Raw genomic sequence first — 21,799 nt, 5'->3', positions numbered from 1 at the left:
TCTCCCTCTACAGGATGTGGGGATGTAGCTCAGTGGTAGAGCGCATGCTTAGCATGTATGAGGCCCCGGGTTCAATCCCCGGCATCTCCAGCTTTTCGCCATGCTAATCTTGCCTTTTGACAGATAGCTAGGCTGGCATCATGAGTAAGGAAGTGAGATGTCATGCAGCTGGTGCCAGAACCCCACTTTCTTCGCCTTGCAAAACCTTTTGAAATGGGGCTATCTCATTTCCCGTGTTTATAGAAAAAAATAATCTTGCTTCCATAAGAAACCAAAGTGGTGATTTATCTTGGCATTCTTAGTATAGAAAACGGGCACAGCTGTCTTGGTCATTTATTTGAATTCTTCCTCTAAACCAGAGACTCTTACCAGAAGGTTTAAGAAAAACAGAATGTTTTCTTCATCCTAATCCCTTCTGAATGGTCCATTAATCTACTGGTTTTGCTTTTCCAGTTCCTTTCACAGAAGCATTAAAAATGCATGTTCTTCATGCTCCGTACGGAGTAATGACTCTCCTAACTTTCTGTCCTTTCCTTCATGTTCCCATGCTGTCATCCTTTTGCCAGAAATGCTTCCAAAGGGCTGTGGATTCCTCGGCCCCATGCCCTTTCAGGAAAACTCCTTTCTGTAGGATTTCTAATTCTAGGTCCCCTGCTTTCCTTCACGCCAGCACAGCACATTCAGGTAGGTAAGCAGTCCCCCTTTATGGTGATAAGATGTAGCTGAGAATGCACTCTAGGAAGTGGCAATTTGTAGAGCAAGCTGCAGGTCATATTCATGATTTTCAAGATTAGACTGCAGTACTCCCACCCCACTCCCGCCGCAACCATTATTGAAAGAAAGATGAATGCAGCATGGAAAGCTGTACTGCCTATTCCTCCGATAGCTCAGTTGGGAGAGCGGAGGACTGTAGTGGAGAAACAGAAATCCTTAGGTCGCTGGTTCAAATCCGGCTCGGAGGAGTTTCCCCTTTTTTGTTTTCCATAGCTGCTTTCTCTCTTGTTAAAACATTATGTGCCCCTCTGATTGAGAAACATTTCCCTAGCTCCAAATAAATGCTAGGACAGAAGGGTAGACTTCTTCTGCTTTCCAATGAAATTGACCACATAGTCATTTCTGAGGGATGTTGGAAGAGAAATAAACAAGGACCTGCAGATCAGAATTCATTCCAAAGCCTTGACTAAATATATGAAGGCACTTGGAAGACTTCCAGTTTCATTGTACCAAGGTAGATGTTTCGGCAGCCGAACCAGCTAAAACTCACCTACAATGAGTGGCCATGGATATGAAAGAGGGAATCTACAAAGACACCAACTCCTTAAAACTGAGCAAGATGCAATGTGGAGGAATAGTTTACAGATTTGGAGAAAATCTGAGATGTTTCTCTTGACAAAAGAAACACTGCAATGCCCTCTCTGAGGATCGAACTCAGGACCTTCAGATTATGAGACTGACGCGCTGCCTACTGCGCTAAGAAGGCTGCTTGAAACCGCTAACAAATGCGTCTACACACCATGAAGAGGGAAGGTAGCAAAAATGCTGTTCTCATGTTGGAATATCAATACACTTCGGTTGCCTCGCTGGATTAAAATCGTCTGCAGTTATAATGGTCAGAAGACTGCTCTTTCCCAGTGCTTAAACCCACACCCCATACATTTAGCCATGCAAAAGAAATCAGGGCATACCATTCACCTCTCTAAGAAAGATCGTGCCATTTTTTCCTCCACATAACTGAGAATGAAATGGACTAAAACCCAGAATTAACATGCCGCCCCTAGCCGTAGATGCATCTAGATCTCAACACTTTACATGCTAATATAACATAGCTGTGTGTCCTGCAAAAAGAGCAGGGGTACCTTAAGTCATCTCACAAGATGTGGAAACAGCACTCAACCATATCCTTCTTTGATGTATCCTGAACCAGTTGCCTTGAATACTCTGGCTTTTTTCGATTGCATCTAGCTGTTGTGTGTGGGGAATTATTCATTCTAGAGTCAACCTTATTCCATAAAAAACGGTGCTAGAAAATCCAGCTGTAAATCATATGGAATTCCACACCTGACGCTTCCCATTCCAGTGTCATATGTGGTGAATGTACATTCAATAGAATTCCAGGTTTCCATGCGTGGAGCAAGGTCTCCCTCTACAGGATGTGGGGATGTAGCTCAGTGGTAGAGCGCATGCTTAGCATGTATGAGGCCCCGGGTTCAATCCCCGGCATCTCCAGCTTTTCGCCATGCTAATCTTGCCTTTTGACAGATAGCTAGGCTGGCATCATGAGTAAGGAAGTGAGATGTCATGCAGCTGGTGCCAGAACCCCACTTTCTTCGCCTTGCAAAACCTTTTGAAATGGGGCTATCTCATTTCCCGTGTTTATAGAAAAAAATAATCTTGCTTCCATAAGAAACCAAAGTGGTGATTTATCTTGGCATTCTTAGTATAGAAAACGGGCACAGCTGTCTTGGTCATTTATTTGAATTCTTCCTCTAAACCAGAGACTCTTACCAGAAGGTTTAAGAAAAACAGAATGTTTTCTTCATCCTAATCCCTTCTGAATGGTCCATTAATCTACTGGTTTTGCTTTTCCAGTTCCTTTCACAGAAGCATTAAAAATGCATGTTCTTCATGCTCCGTACGGAGTAATGACTCTCCTAACTTTCTGTCCTTTCCTTCATGTTCCCATGCTGTCATCCTTTTGCCAGAAATGCTTCCAAAGGGCTGTGGATTCCTCGGCCCCATGCCCTTTCAGGAAAACTCCTTTCTGTAGGATTTCTAATTCTAGGTCCCCTGCTTTCCTTCACGCCAGCACAGCACATTCAGGTAGGTAAGCAGTCCCCCTTTATGGTGATAAGATGTAGCTGAGAATGCACTCTAGGAAGTGGCAATTTGTAGAGCAAGCTGCAGGTCATATTCATGATTTTCAAGATTAGACTGCAGTACTCCCACCCCACTCCCGCCGCAACCATTATTGAAAGAAAGATGAATGCAGCATGGAAAGCTGTACTGCCTATTCCTCCGATAGCTCAGTTGGGAGAGCGGAGGACTGTAGTGGAGAAACAGAAATCCTTAGGTCGCTGGTTCAAATCCGGCTCGGAGGAGTTTCCCCTTTTTTGTTTTCCATAGCTGCTTTCTCTCTTGTTAAAACATTATGTGCCCCTCTGATTGAGAAACATTTCCCTAGCTCCAAATAAATGCTAGGACAGAAGGGTAGACTTCTTCTGCTTTCCAATGAAATTGACCACATAGTCATTTCTGAGGGATGTTGGAAGAGAAATAAACAAGGACCTGCAGATCAGAATTCATTCCAAAGCCTTGACTAAATATATGAAGGCACTTGGAAGACTTCCAGTTTCATTGTACCAAGGTAGATGTTTCGGCAGCCGAACCAGCTAAAACTCACCTACAATGAGTGGCCATGGATATGAAAGAGGGAATCTACAAAGACACCAACTCCTTAAAACTGAGCAAGATGCAATGTGGAGGAATAGTTTACAGATTTGGAGAAAATCTGAGATGTTTCTCTTGACAAAAGAAACACTGCAATGCCCTCTCTGAGGATCGAACTCAGGACCTTCAGATTATGAGACTGACGCGCTGCCTACTGCGCTAAGAAGGCTGCTTGAAACCGCTAACAAATGCGTCTACACACCATGAAGAGGGAAGGTAGCAAAAATGCTGTTCTCATGTTGGAATATCAATACACTTCGGTTGCCTCGCTGGATTAAAATCGTCTGCAGTTATAATGGTCAGAAGACTGCTCTTTCCCAGTGCTTAAACCCACACCCCATACATTTAGCCATGCAAAAGAAATCAGGGCATACCATTCACCTCTCTAAGAAAGATCGTGCCATTTTTTCCTCCACATAACTGAGAATGAAATGGACTAAAACCCAGAATTAACATGCCGCCCCTAGCCGTAGATGCATCTAGATCTCAACACTTTACATGCTAATATAACATAGCTGTGTGTCCTGCAAAAAGAGCAGGGGTACCTTAAGTCATCTCACAAGATGTGGAAACAGCACTCAACCATATCCTTCTTTGATGTATCCTGAACCAGTTGCCTTGAATACTCTGGCTTTTTTCGATTGCATCTAGCTGTTGTGTGTGGGGAATTATTCATTCTAGAGTCAACCTTATTCCATAAAAAACGGTGCTAGAAAATCCAGCTGTAAATCATATGGAATTCCACACCTGACGCTTCCCATTCCAGTGTCATATGTGGTGAATGTACATTCAATAGAATTCCAGGTTTCCATGCGTGGAGCAAGGTCTCCCTCTACAGGATGTGGAGATGTAGCTCAGTGGTAGAGCGCATGCTTAGCATGTATGAGGCCCCGGGTTCAATCCCCGGCATCTCCAGCTTTTCGCCATGCTAATCTTGCCTTTTGACAGATAGCTAGGCTGGCATCATGAGTAAGGAAGTGAGATGTCATGCAGCTGGTGCCAGAACCCCACTTTCTTCGCCTTGCAAAACCTTTTGAAATGGGGCTATCTCATTTCCCGTGTTTATAGAAAAAAATAATCTTGCTTCCATAAGAAACCAAAGTGGTGATTTATCTTGGCATTCTTAGTATAGAAAACGGGCACAGCTGTCTTGGTCATTTATTTGAATTCTTCCTCTAAACCAGAGACTCTTACCAGAAGGTTTAAGAAAAACAGAATGTTTTCTTCATCCTAATCCCTTCTGAATGGTCCATTAATCTACTGGTTTTGCTTTTCCAGTTCCTTTCACAGAAGCATTAAAAATGCATGTTCTTCATGCTCCGTACGGAGTAATGACTCTCCTAACTTTCTGTCCTTTCCTTCATGTTCCCATGCTGTCATCCTTTTGCCAGAAATGCTTCCAAAGGGCTGTGGATTCCTCGGCCCCATGCCCTTTCAGGAAAACTCCTTTCTGTAGGATTTCTAATTCTAGGTCCCCTGCTTTCCTTCACGCCAGCACAGCACATTCAGGTAGGTAAGCAGTCCCCCTTTATGGTGATAAGATGTAGCTGAGAATGCACTCTAGGAAGTGGCAATTTGTAGAGCAAGCTGCAGGTCATATTCATGATTTTCAAGATTAGACTGCAGTACTCCCACCCCACTCCCGCCGCAACCATTATTGAAAGAAAGATGAATGCAGCATGGAAAGCTGTACTGCCTAATCCTCCGATAGCTCAGTTGGGAGAGCGGAGGACTGTAGTGGAGAAACAGAAATCCTTAGGTCGCTGGTTCAAATCCGGCTCGGAGGAGTTTCCCCTTTTTTGTTTTCCATAGCTGCTTTCTCTCTTGTTAAAACATTATGTGCCCCTCTGATTGAGAAACATTTCCCTAGCTCCAAATAAATGCTAGGACAGAAGGGTAGACTTCTTCTGCTTTCCAATGAAATTGACCACATAGTCATTTCTGAGGGATGTTGGAAGAGAAATAAACAAGGACCTGCAGATCAGAATTCATTCCAAAGCCTTGACTAAATATATGAAGGCACTTGGAAGACTTCCAGTTTCATTGTACCAAGGAAGATGTTTCGGCAGCCGAACCAGCTAAAACTCACCTACAATGAGTGGCCATGGATATGAAAGAGGGAATCTACAAAGACACCAACTCCTTAAAACTGAGCAAGATGCAATGTGGAGGAATAGTTTACAGATTTGGAGAAAATCTGAGATGTTTCTCTTGACAAAAGAAACACTGCAATGCCCTCTCTGAGGATCGAACTCAGGACCTTCAGATTATGAGACTGACGCGCTGCCTACTGCGCTAAGAAGGCTGCTTGAAACCGCTAACAAATGCGTCTACACACCATGAAGAGGGAAGGTAGCAAAAATGCTGTTCTCATGTTGGAATATCAATACACTTCGGTTGCCTCGCTGGATTAAAATCGTCTGCAGTTATAATGGTCAGAAGACTGCTCTTTCCCAGTGCTTAAACCCACACCCCATACATTTAGTCATGCAAAAGAAATCAGGGCATACCATTCACCTCTCTAAGAAAGATCGCGCCATTTTTTCCTCCACATAACTGAGAATGAAATGGACTAAAACCCAGAATTAACATGCCGCCCCTAGCCGTAGATGCATCTAGATCTCAACACTTTACATGCTAATGTAACATAGCTGTGTGTCCTGCAAAAAGAGCAGGGGTACCTTAAGTCATCTCACAAGATGTGGAAACAGCACTCAACCATATCCTTCTTTGATGTATCCTGAACCAGTTGCCTTGAATACTCTGGCTTTTTTCGATTGCATCTAGCTGTTGTGTGTGGGGAATTATTCATTCTAGAGTCAACCTTATTCCATAAAAAACGGTGCTAGAAAATCCAGCTGTAAATCATATGGAATTCCACACCTGACGCTTCCCATTCCAGTGTCATATGTGGTGAATGTACATTCAATAGAATTCCAGGTTTCCATGCGTGGAGCAAGGTCTCCATCTACAGGATGTGGGGATGTAGCTCAGTGGTAGAGCGCATGCTTAGCATGTATGAGGCCCCGGGTTCAATCCCCGGCATCTCCAGCTTTTCGCCATGCTAATCTTGCCTTTTGACAGATAGCTAGGCTGGCATCATGAGTAAGGAAGTGAGATGTCATGCAGCTGGTGCCAGAACCCCACTTTCTTCGCCTTGCAAAACCTTTTGAAATGGGGCTATCTCATTTCCCGTGTTTATAGAAAAAAATAATCTTGCTTCCATAAGAAACCAAAGTGGTGATTTATCTTGGCATTCTTAGTATAGAAAACGGGCACAGCTGTCTTGGTCATTTATTTGAATTCTTCCTCTAAACCAGAGACTCTTACCAGAAGGTTTAAGAAAAACAGAATGTTTTCTTCATCCTAATCCCTTCTGAATGGTCCATTAATCTACTGGTTTTGCTTTTCCAGTTCCTTTCACAGAAGCATTAAAAATGCATGTTCTTCATGCTCCGTACGGAGTAATGACTCTCCTAACTTTCTGTCCTTTCCTTCATGTTCCCATGCTGTCATCCTTTTGCCAGAAATGCTTCCAAAGGGCTGTGGATTCCTCGGCCCCATGCCCTTTCAGGAAAACTCCTTTCTGTAGGATTTCTAATTCTAGGTCCCCTGCTTTCCTTCACGCCAGCACAGCACATTCAGGTAGGTAAGCAGTCCCCCTTTATGGTGATAAGATGTAGCTGAGAATGCACTCTAGGAAGTGGCAATTTGTAGAGCAAGCTGCAGGTCATATTCATGATTTTCAAGATTAGACTGCAGTACTCCCACCCCACTCCCGCCGCAACCATTATTGAAAGAAAGATGAATGCAGCATGGAAAGCTGTACTGCCTAATCCTCCGATAGCTCAGTTGGGAGAGCGGAGGACTGTAGTGGAGAAACAGAAATCCTTAGGTCGCTGGTTCAAATCCGGCTCGGAGGAGTTTCCCCTTTTTTGTTTTCCATAGCTGCTTTCTCTCTTGTTAAAACATTATGTGCCCCTCTGATTGAGAAACATTTCCCTAGCTCCAAATAAATGCTAGGACAGAAGGGTAGACTTCTTCTGCTTTCCAATGAAATTGACCACATAGTCATTTCTGAGGGATGTTGGAAGAGAAATAAACAAGGACCTGCAGATCAGAATTCATTCCAAAGCCTTGACTAAATATATGAAGGCACTTGGAAGACTTCCAGTTTCATTGTACCAAGGAAGATGTTTCGGCAGCCGAACCAGCTAAAACTCACCTACAATGAGTGGCCATGGATATGAAAGAGGGAATCTACAAAGACACCAACTCCTTAAAACTGAGCAAGATGCAATGTGGAGGAATAGTTTACAGATTTGGAGAAAATCTGAGATGTTTCTCTTGACAAAAGAAACACTGCAATGCCCTCTCTGAGGATCGAACTCAGGACCTTCAGATTATGAGACTGACGCGCTGCCTACTGCGCTAAGAAGGCTGCTTGAAACCGCTAACAAATGCGTCTACACACCATGAAGAGGGAAGGTAGCAAAAATGCTGTTCTCATGTTGGAATATCAATACACTTCGGTTGCCTCGCTGGATTAAAATCGTCTGCAGTTATAATGGTCAGAAGACTGCTCTTTCCCAGTGCTTAAACCCACACCCCATACATTTAGCCATGCAAAAGAAATCAGGGCATACCATTCACCTCTCTAAGAAAGATCGTGCCATTTTTTCCTCCACATAACTGAGAATGAAATGGACTAAAACCCAGAATTAACATGCCGCCCCTAGCCGTAGATGCATCTAGATCTCAACACTTTACATGCTAATGTAACATAGCTGTGTGTCCTGCAAAAAGAGCAGGGGTACCTTAAGTCATCTCACAAGATGTGGAAACAGCACTCAACCATATCCTTCTTTGATGTATCCTGAACCAGTTGCCTTGAATACTCTGGCTTTTTTCGATTGCATCTAGCTGTTGTGTGTGGGGAATTATTCATTCTAGAGTCAACCTTATTCCATAAAAAACGGTGCTAGAAAATCCAGCTGTAAATCATATGGAATTCCACACCTGACGCTTCCCATTCCAGTGTCATATGTGGTGAATGTACATTCAATAGAATTCCAGGTTTCCATGCGTGGAGCAAGGTCTCCCTCTACAGGATGTGGGGATGTAGCTCAGTGGTAGAGCGCATGCTTAGCATGTATGAGGCCCCGGGTTCAATCCCCGGCATCTCCAGCTTTTCGCCATGCTAATCTTGCCTTTTGACAGATAGCTAGGCTGGCATCATGAGTAAGGAAGTGAGATGTCATGCAGCTGGTGCCAGAACCCCACTTTCTTCGCCTTGCAAAACCTTTTGAAATGGGGCTATCTCATTTCCCGTGTTTATAGAAAAAAATAATCTTGCTTCCATAAGAAACCAAAGTGGTGATTTATCTTGGCATTCTTAGTATAGAAAACGGGCACAGCTGTCTTGGTCATTTATTTGAATTCTTCCTCTAAACCAGAGACTCTTACCAGAAGGTTTAAGAAAAACAGAATGTTTTCTTCATCCTAATCCCTTCTGAATGGTCCATTAATCTACTGGTTTTGCTTTTCCAGTTCCTTTCACAGAAGCATTAAAAATGCATGTTCTTCATGCTCCGTACGGAGTAATGACTCTCCTAACTTTCTGTCCTTTCCTTCATGTTCCCATGCTGTCATCCTTTTGCCAGAAATGCTTCCAAAGGGCTGTGGATTCCTCGGCCCCATGCCCTTTCAGGAAAACTCCTTTCTGTAGGATGTCTAATTCTAGGTCCCCTGCTTTCCTTCACGCCAGCACAGCACATTCAGGTAGGTAAGCAGTCCCCCTTTATGGTGATAAGATGTAGCTGAGAATGCACTCTAGGAAGTGGCAATTTGTAGAGCAAGCTGCAGGTCATATTCATGATTTTCAAGATTAGACTGCAGTACTCCCACCCCACTCCCGCCGCAACCATTATTGAAAGAAAGATGAATGCAGCATGGAAAGCTGTACTGCCTATTCCTCCGATAGCTCAGTTGGGAGAGCGGAGGACTGTAGTGGAGAAACAGAAATCCTTAGGTCGCTGGTTCAAATCCGGCTCGGAGGAGTTTCCCCTTTTTTGTTTTCCATAGCTGCTTTCTCTCTTGTTAAAACATTATGTGCCCCTCTGATTGAGAAACATTTCCCTAGCTCCAAATAAATGCTAGGACAGAAGGGTAGACTTCTTCTGCTTTCCAATGAAATTGACCACATAGTCATTTCTGAGGGATGTTGGAAGAGAAATAAACAAGGACCTGCAGATCAGAATTCATTCCAAAGCCTTGACTAAATATATGAAGGCACTTGGAAGACTTCCAGTTTCATTGTACCAAGGTAGATGTTTCGGCAGCCGAACCAGCTAAAACTCACCTACAATGAGTGGCCATGGATATGAAAGAGGGAATCTACAAAGACACCAACTCCTTAAAACTGAGCAAGATGCAATGTGGAGGAATAGTTTACAGATTTGGAGAAAATCTGAGATGTTTCTCTTGACAAAAGAAACACTGCAATGCCCTCTCTGAGGATCGAACTCAGGACCTTCAGATTATGAGACTGACGCGCTGCCTACTGCGCTAAGAAGGCTGCTTGAAACCGCTAACAAATGCGTCTACACACCATGAAGAGGGAAGGTAGCAAAAATGCTGTTCTCATGTTGGAATATCAATACACTTCGGTTGCCTCGCTGGATTAAAATCGTCTGCAGTTATAATGGTCAGAAGACTGCTCTTTCCCAGTGCTTAAACCCACACCCCATACATTTAGCCATGCAAAAGAAATCAGGGCATACCATTCACCTCTCTAAGAAAGATCGTGCCATTTTTTCCTCCACATAACTGAGAATGAAATGGACTAAAACCCAGAATTAACATGCCGCCCCTAGCCGTAGATGCATCTAGATCTCAACACTTTACATGCTAATATAACATAGCTGTGTGTCCTGCAAAAAGAGCAGGGGTACCTTAAGTCATCTCACAAGATGTGGAAACAGCACTCAACCATATCCTTCTTTGATGTATCCTGAACCAGTTGCCTTGAATACTCTGGCTTTTTTCGATTGCATCTAGCTGTTGTGTGTGGGGAATTATTCATTCTAGAGTCAACCTTATTCCATAAAAAACGGTGCTAGAAAATCCAGCTGTAAATCATATGGAATTCCACACCTGACGCTTCCCATTCCAGTGTCATATGTGGTGAATGTACATTCAATAGAATTCCAGGTTTCCATGCGTGGAGCAAGGTCTCCCTCTACAGGATGTGGGGATGTAGCTCAGTGGTAGAGCGCATGCTTAGCATGTATGAGGCCCCGGGTTCAATCCCCGGCATCTCCAGCTTTTCGCCATGCTAATCTTGCCTTTTGACAGATAGCTAGGCTGGCATCATGAGTAAGGAAGTGAGATGTCATGCAGCTGGTGCCAGAACCCCACTTTCTTCGCCTTGCAAAACCTTTTGAAATGGGGCTATCTCATTTCCCGTGTTTATAGAAAAAAATAATCTTGCTTCCATAAGAAACCAAAGTGGTGATTTATCTTGGCATTCTTAGTATAGAAAACGGGCACAGCTGTCTTGGTCATTTATTTGAATTCTTCCTCTAAACCAGAGACTCTTACCAGAAGGTTTAAGAAAAACAGAATGTTTTCTTCATCCTAATCCCTTCTGAATGGTCCATTAATCTACTGGTTTTGCTTTTCCAGTTCCTTTCACAGAAGCATTAAAAATGCATGTTCTTCATGCTCCGTACGGAGTAATGACTCTCCTAACTTTCTGTCCTTTCCTTCATGTTCCCATGCTGTCATCCTTTTGCCAGAAATGCTTCCAAAGGGCTGTGGATTCCTCGGCCCCATGCCCTTTCAGGAAAACTCCTTTCTGTAGGATTTCTAATTCTAGGTCCCCTGCTTTCCTTCACGCCAGCACAGCACATTCAGGTAGGTAAGCAGTCCCCCTTTATGGTGATAAGATGTAGCTGAGAATGCACTCTAGGAAGTGGCAATTTGTAGAGCAAGCTGCAGGTCATATTCATGATTTTCAAGATTAGACTGCAGTACTCCCACCCCACTCCCGCCGCAACCATTATTGAAAGAAAGATGAATGCAGCATGGAAAGCTGTACTGCCTAATCCTCCGATAGCTCAGTTGGGAGAGCGGAGGACTGTAGTGGAGAAACAGAAATCCTTAGGTCGCTGGTTCAAATCCGGCTCGGAGGAGTTTCCCCTTTTTTGTTTTCCATAGCTGCTTTCTCTCTTGTTAAAACATTATGTGCCCCTCTGATTGAGAAACATTTCCCTAGCTCCAAATAAATGCTAGGACAGAAGGGTAGACTTCTTCTGCTTTCCAATGAAATTGACCACATAGTCATTTCTGAGGGATGTTGGAAGAGAAATAAACAAGGACCTGCAGATCAGAATTCATTCCAAAGCCTTGACTAAATATATGAAGGCACTTGGAAGACTTCCAGTTTCATTGTACCAAGGTAGATGTTTCGGCAGCCGAACCAGCTAAAACTCACCTACAATGAGTGGCCATGGATATGAAAGAGGGAATCTACAAAGACACCAACTCCTTAAAACTGAGCAAGATGCAATGTGGAGGAATAGTTTACAGATTTGGAGAAAATCTGAGATGTTTCTCTTGACAAAAGAAACACTGCAATGCCCTCTCTGAGGATCGAACTCAGGACCTTCAGATTATGAGACTGACGCGCTGCCTACTGCGCTAAGAAGGCTGCTTGAAACCGCTAACAAATGCGTCTACACACCATGAAGAGGGAAGGTAGCAAAAATGCTGTTCTCATGTTGGAATATCAATACACTTCGGTTGCCTCGCTGGATTAAAATCGTCTGCAGTTATAATGGTCAGAAGACTGCTCTTTCCCAGTGCTTAAACCCACACCCCATACATTTAGCCATGCAAAAGAAATCAGGGCATACCATTCACCTCTCTAAGAAAGATCGTGCCATTTTTTCCTCCACATAACTGAGAATGAAATGGACTAAAACCCAGAATTAACATGCCGCCCCTAGCCGTAGATGCATCTAGATCTCAACACTTTACATGCTAATGTAACATAGCTGTGTGTCCTGCAAAAAGAGCAGGGGTACCTTAAGTCATCTCACAAGATGTGGAAACAGCACTCAACCATATCCTTCTTTGATGTATCCTGAACCAGTTGCCTTGAATACTCTGGCTTTTTTCGATTGCATCTAGCTGTTGTGTGTGGGGAATTATTCATTCTAGAGTCAACCTTATTCCATAAAAAACGGTGCTAGAAAATCCAGCTGTAAATCATATGGAATTCCACACCTGACGCTTCCCATTCCAGTGTCATATGTGGTGAATGTACATTCAATAGAATTCCAGGTTTCCATGCGTGGAGCAAGGTTTCCCTCTACAGGATGTGGGGATGTAGCTCAGTGGTAGAGCGCATGCTTAGCATGTATGAGGCCCCGGGTTCAATCCCCGGCATCTCCAGCTTTTCGCCATGCTAATCTTGCCTTTTGACAGATAGCTAGGCTGGCATCATGAGTAAGGAAGTGAGATGTCATGCAGCTGGTGCCAGAACCCCACTTTCTTCGCCTTGCAAAACCTTTTGAAATGGGGCTATCTCATTTCCCGTGTTTATAGAAAAAAATAATCTTGCTTCCATAAGAAACCAAAGTGGTGATTTATCTTGGCATTCTTAGTATAGAAAACGGGCACAGCTGTCTTGGTCATTTATTTGAATTCTTCCTCTAAACCAGAGACTCTTACCAGAAGGTTTAAGAAAAACAGAATGTTTTCTTCATCCTAATCCCTTCTGAATGGTCCATTAATCTACTGGTTTTGCTTTTCCAGTTCCTTTCACAGAAGCATTAAAAATGCATGTTCTTCATGCTCCGTACGGAGTAATGACTCTCCTAACTTTCTGTCCTTTCCTTCATGTTCCCATGCTGTCATCCTTTTGCCAGAAATGCTTCCAAAGGGCTGTGGATTCCTCGGCCCCATGCCCTTTCAGGAAAACTCCTTTCTGTAGGATTTCTAATTCTAGGTCCCCTGCTTTCCTTCACGCCAGCACAGCACATTCAGGTAGGTAAGCAGTCCCCCTTTATGGTGATAAGATGTAGCTGAGAATGCACTCTAGGAAGTGGCAATTTGTAGAGCAAGCTGCAGGTCATATTCATGATTTTCAAGATTAGACTGCAGTACTCCCACCCCACTCCCGCCGCAACCATTATTGAAAGAAAGATGAATGCAGCATGGAAAGCTGTACTGCCTAATCCTCCGATAGCTCAGTTGGGAGAGCGGAGGACTGTAGTGGAGAAACAGAAATCCTTAGGTCGCTGGTTCAAATCCGGCTCGGAGGAGTTTCCCCTTTTTTGTTTTCCATAGCTGCTTTCTCTCTTGTTAAAACATTATGTGCCCCTCTGATTGAGAAACATTTCCCTAGCTCCAAATAAATGCTAGGACAGAAGGGTAGACTTCTTCTGCTTTCCAATGAAATTGACCACATAGTCATTTCTGAGGGATGTTGGAAGAGAAATAAACAAGGACCTGCAGATCAGAATTCATTCCAAAGCCTTGACTAAATATATGAAGGCACTTGGAAGACTTCCAGTTTCATTGTACCAAGGAAGATGTTTCGGCAGCCGAACCAGCTAAAACTCACCTACAATGAGTGGCCATGGATATGAAAGAGGGAATCTACAAAGACACCAACTCCTTAAAACTGAGCAAGATGCAATGTGGAGGAATAGTTTACAGATTTGGAGAAAATCTGAGATGTTTCTCTTGACAAAAGAAACACTGCAATGCCCTCTCTGAGGATCGAACTCAGGACCTTCAGATTATGAGACTGACGCGCTGCCTACTGCGCTAAGAAGGCTGCTTGAAACCGCTAACAAATGCGTCTACACACCATGAAGAGGGAAGGTAGCAAAAATGCTGTTCTCATGTTGGAATATCAATACACTTCGGTTGCCTCGCTGGATTAAAATCGTCTGCAGTTATAATGGTCAGAAGACTGCTCTTTCCCAGTGCTTAAACCCACACCCCATACATTTAGTCATGCAAAAGAAATCAGGGCATACCATTCACCTCTCTAAGAAAGATCGCGCCATTTTTTCCTCCACATAACTGAGAATGAAATGGACTAAAACCCAGAATTAACATGCCGCCCCTAGCCGTAGATGCATCTAGATCTCAACACTTTACATGCTAATGTAACATAGCTGTGTGTCCTGCAAAAAGAGCAGGGGTACCTTAAGTCATCTCACAAGATGTGGAAACAGCACTCAACCATATCCTTCTTTGATGTATCCTGAACCAGTTGCCTTGAATACTCTGGCTTTTTTCGATTGCATCTAGCTGTTGTGTGTGGGGAATTATTCATTCTAGAGTCAACCTTATTCCATAAAAAACGGTGCTAGAAAATCCAGCTGTAAATCATATGGAATTCCACACCTGACGCTTCCCATTCCAGTGTCATATGTGGTGAATGTACATTCAATAGAATTCCAGGTTTCCATGCGTGGAGCAAGGTCTCCATCTACAGGATGTGGGGATGTAGCTCAGTGGTAGAGCGCATGCTTAGCATGTATGAGGCCCCGGGTTCAATCCCCGGCATCTCCAGCTTTTCGCCATGCTAATCTTGCCTTTTGACAGATAGCTAGGCTGGCATCATGAGTAAGGAAGTGAGATGTCATGCAGCTGGTGCCAGAACCCCACTTTCTTCGCCTTGCAAAACCTTTTGAAATGGGGCTATCTCATTTCCCGTGTTTATAGAAAAAAATAATCTTGCTTCCATAAGAAACCAAAGTGGTGATTTATCTTGGCATTCTTAGTATAGAAAACGGGCACAGCTGTCTTGGTCATTTATTTGAATTCTTCCTCTAAACCAGAGACTCTTACCAGAAGGTTTAAGAAAAACAGAATGTTTTCTTCATCCTAATCCCTTCTGAATGGTCCATTAATCTACTGGTTTTGCTTTTCCAGTTCCTTTCACAGAAGCATTAAAAATGCATGTTCTTCATGCTCCGTACGGAGTAATGACTCTCCTAACTTTCTGTCCTTTCCTTCATGTTCCCATGCTGTCATCCTTTTGCCAGAAATGCTTCCAAAGGGCTGTGGATTCCTCGGCCCCATGCCCTTTCAGGAAAACTCCTTTCTGTAGGATTTCTAATTCTAGGTCCCCTGCTTTCCTTCACGCCAGCACAGCACATTCAGGTAGGTAAGCAGTCCCCCTTTATGGTGATAAGATGTAGCTGAGAATGCACTCTAGGAAGTGGCAATTTGTAGAGCAAGCTGCAGGTCATATTCATGATTTTCAAGATTAGACTGCAGTACTCCCACCCCACTCCCGCCGCAACCATTATTGAAAGAAAGATGAATGCAGCATGGAAAGCTGTACTGCCTAATCCTCCGATAGCTCAGTTGGGAGAGCGGAGGACTGTAGTGGAGAAACAGAAATCCTTAGGTCGCTGGTTCAAATCCGGCTCGGAGGAGTTTCCCCTTTTTTGTTTTCCATAGCTGCTTTCTCTCTTGTTAAAACATTATGTGCCCCTCTGATTGAGAAACATTTCCCTAGCTCCAAATAAATGCTAGGACAGAAGGGTAGACTTCTTCTGCTTTCCAATGAAATTGACCACATAGTCATTTCTGAGGGATGTTGGAAGAGAAATAAACAAGGACCTGCAGATCAGAATTCATTCCAAAGCCTTGACTAAATATATGAAGGCACTTGGAAGACTTCCAGTTTCATTGTACCAAGGAAGATGTTTCGGCAGCCGAACCAGCTAAAACTCACCTACAATGAGTGGCCATGGATATGAAAGAGGGAATCTACAAAGACACCAACTCCTTAAAACTGAGCAAGATGCAATGTGGAGGAATAGTTTACAGATTTGGAGAAAATCTGAGATGTTTCTCTTGACAAAAGAAACACTGCAATGCCCTCTCTGAGGATCGAACTCAGGACCTTCAGATTATGAGACTGACGCGCTGCCTACTGCGCTAAGAAGGCTGCTTGAAACCGCTAACAAATGCGTCTACACACCATGAAGAGGGAAGGTAGCAAAAATGCTGTTCTCATGTTGGAATATCAATACACTTCGGTTGCCTCGCTGGATTAAAATCGTCTGCAGTTATAATGGTCAGAAGACTGCTCTTTCCCAGTGCTTAAACCCACACCCCATACATTTAGCCATGCAAAAGAAATCAGGGCATACCATTCACCTCTCTAAGAAAGATCGTGCCATTTTTTCCTCCACATAACTGAGAATGAAATGGACTAAAACCCAGAATTAACATGCCGCCCCTAGCCGTAGATGCATCTAGATCTCAACACTTTACATGCTAATGTAACATAGCTGTGTGTCCTGCAAAAAGAGCAGGGGTACCTTAAGTCATCTCACAAGATGTGGAAACAGCACTCAACCATATCCTTCTTTGATGTATCCTGAACCAGTTGCCTTGAATACTCTGGCTTTTTTCGATTGCATCTAGCTGTTGTGTGTGGGGAATTATTCATTCTAGAGTCAACCTTATTCCATAAAAAACGGTGCTAGAAAATCCAGCTGTAAATCATATGGAATTCCACACCTGACGCTTCCCATTCCAGTGTCATATGTGGTGAATGTACATTCAATAGAATTCCAGGTTTCCATGCGTGGAGCAAGGTCTCCCTCTACAGGATGTGGGGATGTAGCTCAGTGGTAGAGCGCATGCTTAGCATGTATGAGGCCCCGGGTTCAATCCCCGGCATCTCCAGCTTTTCGCCATGCTAATCTTGCCTTTTGACAGATAGCTAGGCTGGCATCATGAGTAAGGAAGTGAGATGTCATGCAGCTGGTGCCAGAACCCCACTTTCTTCGCCTTGCAAAACCTTTTGAAATGGGGCTATCTCATTTCCCGTGTTTATAGAAAAAAATAATCTTGCTTCCATAAGAAACCAAAGTGGTGATTTATCTTGGCATTCTTAGTATAGAAAACGGGCACAGCTGTCTTGGTCATTTATTTGAATTCTTCCTCTAAACCAGAGACTCTTACCAGAAGGTTTAAGAAAAACAGAATGTTTTCTTCATCCTAATCCCTTCTGAATGGTCCATTAATCTACTGGTTTTGCTTTTCCAGTTCCTTTCACAGAAGCATTAAAAATGCATGTTCTTCATGCTCCGTACGGAGTAATGACTCTCCTAACTTTCTGTCCTTTCCTTCATGTTCCCATGCTGTCATCCTTTTGCCAGAAATGCTTCCAAAGGGCTGTGGATTCCTCGGCCCCATGCCCTTTCAGGAAAACTCCTTTCTGTAGGATTTCTAATTCTAGGTCCCCTGCTTTCCTTCACGCCAGCACAGCACATTCAGGTAGGTAAGCAGTCCCCCTTTATGGTGATAAGATGTAGCTGAGAATGCACTCTAGGAAGTGGCAATTTGTAGAGCAAGCTGCAGGTCATATTCATGATTTTCAAGATTAGACTGCAGTACTCCCACCCCACTCCCGCCGCAACCATTATTGAAAGAAAGATGAATGCAGCATGGAAAGCTGTACTGCCTATTCCTCCGATAGCTCAGTTGGGAGAGCGGAGGACTGTAGTGGAGAAACAGAAATCCTTAGGTCGCTGGTTCAAATCCGGCTCGGAGGAGTTTCCCCTTTTTTGTTTTCCATAGCTGCTTTCTCTCTTGTTAAAACATTATGTGCCCCTCTGATTGAGAAACATTTCCCTAGCTCCAAATAAATGCTAGGACAGAAGGGTAGACTTCTTCTGCTTTCCAATGAAATTGACCACATAGTCATTTCTGAGGGATGTTGGAAGAGAAATAAACAAGGACCTGCAGATCAGAATTCATTCCAAAGCCTTGACTAAATATATGAAGGCACTTGGAAGACTTCCAGTTTCATTGTACCAAGGTAGATGTTTCGGCAGCCGAACCAGCTAAAACTCACCTACAATGAGTGGCCATGGATATGAAAGAGGGAATCTACAAAGACACCAACTCCTTAAAACTGAGCAAGATGCAATGTGGAGGAATAGTTTACAGATTTGGAGAAAATCTGAGATGTTTCTCTTGACAAAAGAAACACTGCAATGCCCTCTCTGAGGATCGAACTCAGGACCTTCAGATTATGAGACTGACGCGCTGCCTACTGCGCTAAGAAGGCTGCTTGAAACCGCTAACAAATGCGTCTACACACCATGAAGAGGGAAGGTAGCAAAAATGCTGTTCTCATGTTGGAATATCAATACACTTCGGTTGCCTCGCTGGATTAAAATCGTCTGCAGTTATAATGGTCAGAAGACTGCTCTTTCCCAGTGCTTAAACCCACACCCCATACATTTAGCCATGCAAAAGAAATCAGGGCATACCATTCACCTCTCTAAGAAAGATCGTGCCATTTTTTCCTCCACATAACTGAGAATGAAATGGACTAAAACCCAGAATTAACATGCCGCCCCTAGCCGTAGATGCATCTAGATCTCAACACTTTACATGCTAATATAACATAGCTGTGTGTCCTGCAAAAAGAGCAGGGGTACCTTAAGTCATCTCACAAGATGTGGAAACAGCACTCAACCATATCCTTCTTTGATGTATCCTGAACCAGTTGCCTTGAATACTCTGGCTTTTTTCGATTGCATCTAGCTGTTGTGTGTGGGGAATTATTCATTCTAGAGTCAACCTTATTCCATAAAAAACGGTGCTAGAAAATCCAGCTGTAAATCATATGGAATTCCACACCTGACGCTTCCCATTCCAGTGTCATATGTGGTGAATGTACATTCAATAGAATTCCAGGTTTCCATGCGTGGAGCAAGGTCTCCCTCTACAGGATGTGGGGATGTAGCTCAGTGGTAGAGCGCATGCTTAGCATGTATGAGGCCCCGGGTTCAATCCCCGGCATCTCCAGCTTTTCGCCATGCTAATCTTGCCTTTTGACAGATAGCTAGGCTGGCATCATGAGTAAGGAAGTGAGATGTCATGCAGCTGGTGCCAGAACCCCACTTTCTTCGCCTTGCAAAACCTTTTGAAATGGGGCTATCTCATTTCCCGTGTTTATAGAAAAAAATAATCTTGCTTCCATAAGAAACCAAAGTGGTGATTTATCTTGGCATTCTTAGTATAGAAAACGGGCACAGCTGTCTTGGTCATTTATTTGAATTCTTCCTCTAAACCAGAGACTCTTACCAGAAGGTTTAAGAAAAACAGAATGTTTTCTTCATCCTAATCCCTTCTGAATGGTCCATTAATCTACTGGTTTTGCTTTTCCAGTTCCTTTCACAGAAGCATTAAAAATGCATGTTCTTCATGCTCCGTACGGAGTAATGACTCTCCTAACTTTCTGTCCTTTCCTTCATGTTCCCATGCTGTCATCCTTTTGCCAGAAATGCTTCCAAAGGGCTGTGGATTCCTCGGCCCCATGCCCTTTCAGGAAAACTCCTTTCTGTAGGATTTCTAATTCTAGGTCCCCTGCTTTCCTTCACGCCAGCACAGCACATTCAGGTAGGTAAGCAGTCCCCCTTTATGGTGATAAGATGTAGCTGAGAATGCACTCTAGGAAGTGGCAATTTGTAGAGCAAGCTGCAGGTCATATTCATGATTTTCAAGATTAGACTGCAGTACTCCCACCCCACTCCCGCCGCAACCATTATTGAAAGAAAGATGAATGCAGCATGGAAAGCTGTACTGCCTAATCCTCCGATAGCTCAGTTGGGAGAGCGGAGGACTGTAGTGGAGAAACAGAAATCCTTAGGTCGCTGGTTCAAATCCGGCTCGGAGGAGTTTCCCCTTTTTTGTTTTCCATAGCTGCTTTCTCTCTTGTTAAAACATTATGTGCCCCTCTGATTGAGAAACATTTCCCTAGCTCCAAATAAATGCTAGGACAGAAGGGTAGACTTCTTCTGCTTTCCAATGAAATTGACCACATAGTCATTTCTGAGGGATGTTGGAAGAGAAATAAACAAGGACCTGCAGATCAGAATTCATTCCAAAGCCTTGACTAAATATATGAAGGCACTTGGAAGACTTCCAGTTTCATTGTACCAAGGTAGATGTTTCGGCAGCCGAACCAGCTAAAACTCACCTACAATGAGTGGCCATGGATATGAAAGAGGGAATCTACAAAGACACCAACTCCTTAAAACTGAGCAAGATGCAATGTGGAGGAATAGTTTACAGATTTGGAGAAAATCTGAGATGTTTCTCTTGACAAAAGAAACACTGCAATGCCCTCTCTGAGGATCGAACTCAGGACCTTCAGATTATGAGACTGACGCGCTGCCTACTGCGCTAAGAAGGCTGCTTGAAACCGCTAACAAATGCGTCTACACACCATGAAGAGGGAAGGTAGCAAAAATGCTGTTCTCATGTTGGAATATCAATACACTTCGGTTGCCTCGCTGGATTAAAATCGTCTGCAGTTATAATGGTCAGAAGACTGCTCTTTCCCAGTGCTTAAACCCACACCCCATACATTTAGCCATGCAAAAGAAATCAGGGCATACCATTCACCTCTCTAAGAAAGATCGTGCCATTTTTTCCTCCACATAACTGAGAATGAAATGGACTAAAACCCAGAATTAACATGCCGCCCCTAGCCGTAGATGCATCTAGATCTCAACACTTTACATGCTAATATAACATAGCTGTGTGTCCTGCAAAAAGAGCAGGGGTACCTTAAGTCATCTCACAAGATGTGGAAACAGCACTCAACCATATCCTTCTTTGATGTATCCTGAACCAGTTGCCTTGAATACTCTGGCTTTTTTCGATTGCATCTAGCTGTTGTGTGTGGGGAATTATTCATTCTAGAGTCAACCTTATTCCATAAAAAACGGTGCTAGAAAATCCAGCTGTAAATCATATGGAATTCCACACCTGACGCTTCCCATTCCAGTGTCATATGTGGTGAATGTACATTCAATAGAATTCCAGGTTTCCATGCGTGGAGCAAGGTCTCCCTCTACAGGATGTGGGGATGTAGCTCAGTGGTAGAGCGCATGCTTAGCATGTATGAGGCCCCGGGTTCAATCCCCGGCATCTCCAGCTTTTCGCCATGCTAATCTTGCCTTTTGACAGATAGCTAGGCTGGCATCATGAGTAAGGAAGTGAGATGTCATGCAGCTGGTGCCAGAACCCCACTTTCTTCGCCTTGCAAAACCTTTTGAAATGGGGCTATCTCATTTCCCGTGTTTATAGAAAAAAATAATCTTGCTTCCATAAGAAACCAAAGTGGTGATTTATCTTGGCATTCTTAGTATAGAAAACGGGCACAGCTGTCTTGGTCATTTATTTGAATTCTTCCTCTAAACCAGAGACTCTTACCAGAAGGTTTAAGAAAAACAGAATGTTTTCTTCATCCTAATCCCTTCTGAATGGTCCATTAATCTACTGG

General features: G+C 43.5%; 31 non-coding genes across 31 annotated transcripts; 21 read left to right on the top strand and 10 right to left on the bottom strand.

Moving 5' to 3' along the window:
• The first annotated feature begins 18 nt into the window (after window positions 1-18).
• On the top strand, window positions 19-90 carry TRNAA-AGC (transfer RNA alanine (anticodon AGC)). Its single transcript has one exon. It is a non-coding gene; the product is annotated as a tRNA-Ala (tRNA).
• A 786-nt stretch (window positions 91-876) lies between these two features.
• Window positions 877-962, top strand: TRNAY-GUA (transfer RNA tyrosine (anticodon GUA)). The gene is given in 2 exon segments: window positions 877-913; window positions 927-962. It is a non-coding gene; the product is annotated as a tRNA-Tyr (tRNA).
• Window positions 963-1,407: 445 nt separating this feature from the next.
• Window positions 1,408-1,480, bottom strand: TRNAM-CAU (transfer RNA methionine (anticodon CAU)). Its single transcript has one exon. It is a non-coding gene; the product is annotated as a tRNA-Met (tRNA).
• A 674-nt stretch (window positions 1,481-2,154) lies between these two features.
• On the top strand, window positions 2,155-2,226 carry TRNAA-AGC (transfer RNA alanine (anticodon AGC)). The gene has a single exon. It is a non-coding gene; the product is annotated as a tRNA-Ala (tRNA).
• A 786-nt stretch (window positions 2,227-3,012) lies between these two features.
• TRNAY-GUA (transfer RNA tyrosine (anticodon GUA)) lies at window positions 3,013-3,098 on the top strand. The gene is given in 2 exon segments: window positions 3,013-3,049; window positions 3,063-3,098. It is a non-coding gene; the product is annotated as a tRNA-Tyr (tRNA).
• A 445-nt stretch (window positions 3,099-3,543) lies between these two features.
• TRNAM-CAU (transfer RNA methionine (anticodon CAU)) lies at window positions 3,544-3,616 on the bottom strand. Its single transcript has one exon. It is a non-coding gene; the product is annotated as a tRNA-Met (tRNA).
• A 674-nt stretch (window positions 3,617-4,290) lies between these two features.
• TRNAA-AGC (transfer RNA alanine (anticodon AGC)) lies at window positions 4,291-4,362 on the top strand. The gene has a single exon. It is a non-coding gene; the product is annotated as a tRNA-Ala (tRNA).
• Window positions 4,363-5,148: 786 nt separating this feature from the next.
• Window positions 5,149-5,234, top strand: TRNAY-GUA (transfer RNA tyrosine (anticodon GUA)). Its single transcript is given in 2 exon segments — window positions 5,149-5,185; window positions 5,199-5,234. It is a non-coding gene; the product is annotated as a tRNA-Tyr (tRNA).
• A 445-nt stretch (window positions 5,235-5,679) lies between these two features.
• TRNAM-CAU (transfer RNA methionine (anticodon CAU)) lies at window positions 5,680-5,752 on the bottom strand. Its single transcript has one exon. It is a non-coding gene; the product is annotated as a tRNA-Met (tRNA).
• Window positions 5,753-6,426: 674 nt separating this feature from the next.
• TRNAA-AGC (transfer RNA alanine (anticodon AGC)) lies at window positions 6,427-6,498 on the top strand. Its single transcript has one exon. It is a non-coding gene; the product is annotated as a tRNA-Ala (tRNA).
• A 786-nt stretch (window positions 6,499-7,284) lies between these two features.
• TRNAY-GUA (transfer RNA tyrosine (anticodon GUA)) lies at window positions 7,285-7,370 on the top strand. The gene is given in 2 exon segments: window positions 7,285-7,321; window positions 7,335-7,370. It is a non-coding gene; the product is annotated as a tRNA-Tyr (tRNA).
• Window positions 7,371-7,815: 445 nt separating this feature from the next.
• TRNAM-CAU (transfer RNA methionine (anticodon CAU)) lies at window positions 7,816-7,888 on the bottom strand. Its single transcript has one exon. It is a non-coding gene; the product is annotated as a tRNA-Met (tRNA).
• Window positions 7,889-8,562: 674 nt separating this feature from the next.
• Window positions 8,563-8,634, top strand: TRNAA-AGC (transfer RNA alanine (anticodon AGC)). Its single transcript has one exon. It is a non-coding gene; the product is annotated as a tRNA-Ala (tRNA).
• A 786-nt stretch (window positions 8,635-9,420) lies between these two features.
• TRNAY-GUA (transfer RNA tyrosine (anticodon GUA)) lies at window positions 9,421-9,506 on the top strand. Its single transcript is given in 2 exon segments — window positions 9,421-9,457; window positions 9,471-9,506. It is a non-coding gene; the product is annotated as a tRNA-Tyr (tRNA).
• Window positions 9,507-9,951: 445 nt separating this feature from the next.
• Window positions 9,952-10,024, bottom strand: TRNAM-CAU (transfer RNA methionine (anticodon CAU)). The gene has a single exon. It is a non-coding gene; the product is annotated as a tRNA-Met (tRNA).
• A 674-nt stretch (window positions 10,025-10,698) lies between these two features.
• On the top strand, window positions 10,699-10,770 carry TRNAA-AGC (transfer RNA alanine (anticodon AGC)). Its single transcript has one exon. It is a non-coding gene; the product is annotated as a tRNA-Ala (tRNA).
• Window positions 10,771-11,556: 786 nt separating this feature from the next.
• TRNAY-GUA (transfer RNA tyrosine (anticodon GUA)) lies at window positions 11,557-11,642 on the top strand. Its single transcript is given in 2 exon segments — window positions 11,557-11,593; window positions 11,607-11,642. It is a non-coding gene; the product is annotated as a tRNA-Tyr (tRNA).
• A 445-nt stretch (window positions 11,643-12,087) lies between these two features.
• Window positions 12,088-12,160, bottom strand: TRNAM-CAU (transfer RNA methionine (anticodon CAU)). The gene has a single exon. It is a non-coding gene; the product is annotated as a tRNA-Met (tRNA).
• Window positions 12,161-12,834: 674 nt separating this feature from the next.
• On the top strand, window positions 12,835-12,906 carry TRNAA-AGC (transfer RNA alanine (anticodon AGC)). The gene has a single exon. It is a non-coding gene; the product is annotated as a tRNA-Ala (tRNA).
• Window positions 12,907-13,692: 786 nt separating this feature from the next.
• On the top strand, window positions 13,693-13,778 carry TRNAY-GUA (transfer RNA tyrosine (anticodon GUA)). Its single transcript is given in 2 exon segments — window positions 13,693-13,729; window positions 13,743-13,778. It is a non-coding gene; the product is annotated as a tRNA-Tyr (tRNA).
• Window positions 13,779-14,223: 445 nt separating this feature from the next.
• TRNAM-CAU (transfer RNA methionine (anticodon CAU)) lies at window positions 14,224-14,296 on the bottom strand. The gene has a single exon. It is a non-coding gene; the product is annotated as a tRNA-Met (tRNA).
• Window positions 14,297-14,970: 674 nt separating this feature from the next.
• Window positions 14,971-15,042, top strand: TRNAA-AGC (transfer RNA alanine (anticodon AGC)). Its single transcript has one exon. It is a non-coding gene; the product is annotated as a tRNA-Ala (tRNA).
• Window positions 15,043-15,828: 786 nt separating this feature from the next.
• TRNAY-GUA (transfer RNA tyrosine (anticodon GUA)) lies at window positions 15,829-15,914 on the top strand. Its single transcript is given in 2 exon segments — window positions 15,829-15,865; window positions 15,879-15,914. It is a non-coding gene; the product is annotated as a tRNA-Tyr (tRNA).
• A 445-nt stretch (window positions 15,915-16,359) lies between these two features.
• Window positions 16,360-16,432, bottom strand: TRNAM-CAU (transfer RNA methionine (anticodon CAU)). The gene has a single exon. It is a non-coding gene; the product is annotated as a tRNA-Met (tRNA).
• A 674-nt stretch (window positions 16,433-17,106) lies between these two features.
• On the top strand, window positions 17,107-17,178 carry TRNAA-AGC (transfer RNA alanine (anticodon AGC)). Its single transcript has one exon. It is a non-coding gene; the product is annotated as a tRNA-Ala (tRNA).
• Window positions 17,179-17,964: 786 nt separating this feature from the next.
• On the top strand, window positions 17,965-18,050 carry TRNAY-GUA (transfer RNA tyrosine (anticodon GUA)). The gene is given in 2 exon segments: window positions 17,965-18,001; window positions 18,015-18,050. It is a non-coding gene; the product is annotated as a tRNA-Tyr (tRNA).
• Window positions 18,051-18,495: 445 nt separating this feature from the next.
• TRNAM-CAU (transfer RNA methionine (anticodon CAU)) lies at window positions 18,496-18,568 on the bottom strand. The gene has a single exon. It is a non-coding gene; the product is annotated as a tRNA-Met (tRNA).
• A 674-nt stretch (window positions 18,569-19,242) lies between these two features.
• On the top strand, window positions 19,243-19,314 carry TRNAA-AGC (transfer RNA alanine (anticodon AGC)). Its single transcript has one exon. It is a non-coding gene; the product is annotated as a tRNA-Ala (tRNA).
• Window positions 19,315-20,100: 786 nt separating this feature from the next.
• TRNAY-GUA (transfer RNA tyrosine (anticodon GUA)) lies at window positions 20,101-20,186 on the top strand. Its single transcript is given in 2 exon segments — window positions 20,101-20,137; window positions 20,151-20,186. It is a non-coding gene; the product is annotated as a tRNA-Tyr (tRNA).
• A 445-nt stretch (window positions 20,187-20,631) lies between these two features.
• TRNAM-CAU (transfer RNA methionine (anticodon CAU)) lies at window positions 20,632-20,704 on the bottom strand. Its single transcript has one exon. It is a non-coding gene; the product is annotated as a tRNA-Met (tRNA).
• Window positions 20,705-21,378: 674 nt separating this feature from the next.
• TRNAA-AGC (transfer RNA alanine (anticodon AGC)) lies at window positions 21,379-21,450 on the top strand. The gene has a single exon. It is a non-coding gene; the product is annotated as a tRNA-Ala (tRNA).
• Window positions 21,451-21,799: the final 349 nt, after the last annotated feature.

The sequence above is a fragment of the Pleurodeles waltl genome, unplaced genomic scaffold, assembly GCF_031143425.1.
Source record: "Pleurodeles waltl isolate 20211129_DDA unplaced genomic scaffold, aPleWal1.hap1.20221129 scaffold_107, whole genome shotgun sequence".
NCBI classification, from domain to species: domain Eukaryota; kingdom Metazoa; phylum Chordata; class Amphibia; order Caudata; family Salamandridae; genus Pleurodeles; species Pleurodeles waltl.
This window is presented reverse-complemented; position numbering and strand designations above follow the sequence as displayed.